Raw genomic sequence first — 2,015 nt, forward strand, 5'->3', positions numbered from 1 at the left:
TCAAATTCTTTATTAAAATTTATTAACAATCAACATTAAGTCACAATTTTGTTAATACTTTCAATTAATATAAGATATAAGAATAATATATGATTGTTATAAATGTAATCTTAACTAAATCAAACAATGTATGCTTATCAACATAACTTATAATTAACAGTTACGATTATGCTAATTATTGTGAAGGTATTGTAGATTTTTATTGTTACAAGATGTATGTATTTGAGAATTTTGTGCAAGCTCTAACTTCATTTATTTCAGATTTAATTAAAATTTTCATTTTCGTTTTTATTGTATTATTTTTTATAAAATAAATAGAAAAGAAAATACAAAATAAATAAACACTGCGACATTTTTTTAACGTTTAAAGTGATTGTTGAATTTTAATGTCAATTTATTTACCAAAACTTTATCTTTAAACAATAATTTAATGGTTTTTCAATTGTTTTTGATACTGTAATTGCATTTGTTTATTAATTTTAATAAATATTAAAAAATAGGTGTATACTCTTGATGAAAACAAGTAATTGTGCAAATTATAAAACGTATAATTAATCGCCAAGAAACATTTTATTTGTTGATAGTACTAGATAATATTAACTATTAGAATTAGAATTTGTAAATTATATGTACCCATTGGACAATATAAAATTAAAATGGAAAATAAATATATGTATGTACTACTTTTGATACATGTGCGTAGATACTAAACAAAATAAGTGTAAATTAAAGATGGGTTATATTATTATATGTAAAAAATAATTTTTATGTTTATATATAATGTATTAAGCTGCAATTCTAATATGCGTCATTTATTAAATTGACCAATGGTGCACATGTTACAATAGAATGAAAATACTGTTTAGCGAATCACATATCTGTTATACAGAATTTCTCAACTTAAGATGTTTTGTAATTGGCTGATCTTCCATGTAAGGGATTAAATGACCAATGAGCAATATAATATATGCAAGGAAATGCCCTTCTGGAATTTATTCCATTGATGATGTAGTTCCTATAAAATCCGCATAGTTGGCTAAAGATTCAAGATTTGTAATAGAGTCGTTCATCTTTATATGACCGGTGCTTCTGTGCAGGTTCCCCTGCATGTGCTGACATCAAGGTGCTTGGAGGACTCAACATTGAACTGTTTTTATAATTAACATTATTGTGAACTGTTGTTGCTCGTGCAAACTTTCTGTTTTCGTCGCAGCATCTCGTTTCGTCAGGAAAAGCAGTGAGTTGTGTCTCGCTTAAGTGATTCCATTGGGTGAGTTTACAACACTACAAGATCGGCTTTGCCGATGTTCTTTCATTCCACTTCTCACAGAGAAGACCTCGAAACGAATCAGGAACGCAAGCTCGATGCGAAATTGCGACGACTTCGTCCTGTTGTTAATGAATGAACGATATTTATCATCCGTATATTATCATTTAAGTTATAGAAAGTTTTAATACTCATATTGAACGTTATTTATTGAAGTATTCCAATAAAATCTTACATTCCGAAACTTAGCGTTACCGTTTCTCAGATCAGGAAAAATCGCCATGCTTGCTCATGCAACCGGGCGGCCCCCTTGCCCTCGACCTCACTCTTTACACAGCACACGAGTCTAGAAATGATCTACGGTTTTTTGTTTTGAAGTAACTGCTTTGCGAGGAGAATATCTCCAAATTTTATATTTATATGAGTATATGTACTTTTAAAAAGTGTTTTATTGTACTTTAATGTATATATTTTCTACATCGTTTTAATATGTGTACATACATTTTTTCGGATTATCATGTTTATTGTTTATATATAAACAATTGTATACAATTCCGTGAATTTACTTCGAGAAAGTATTATAATTACAGTAACGAATTAATAAAAGAAAACAAATAAGTATAAGACTCTTAGTTTTAAGCACATCACTTTCATGTGATATCCACAGATAGCCACTTTGAATGATGTGCATATTTTTAATTTTTATTTGATTATTAGCGTATTAATTTATTGTAATCAGTTTTTATGT

General features: G+C 28.1%; 1 protein-coding gene across 1 annotated transcript in view; it reads left to right on the top strand.

Moving 5' to 3' along the window:
* The first annotated feature begins 1,241 nt into the window (after positions 1–1,241).
* The window catches only part of LOC108579668 (ras GTPase-activating protein-binding protein 1), a 3,928-nt gene continuing 3,154 nt past the window's right edge, over positions 1,242–2,015 (top strand). Inside the window, exon 1 of the mRNA XM_017943258.1 lies at positions 1,242–1,270. The gene's annotated coding sequence lies outside the window, so the exon portion shown is untranslated. The remainder of the gene's footprint in view (positions 1,271–2,015) is intronic.

Source organism: Habropoda laboriosa, unplaced genomic scaffold (assembly GCF_001263275.1).
Source record: "Habropoda laboriosa isolate 0110345459 unplaced genomic scaffold, ASM126327v1 scaffold39, whole genome shotgun sequence".
Lineage (NCBI taxonomy): Eukaryota > Metazoa > Arthropoda > Insecta > Hymenoptera > Apidae > Habropoda > Habropoda laboriosa.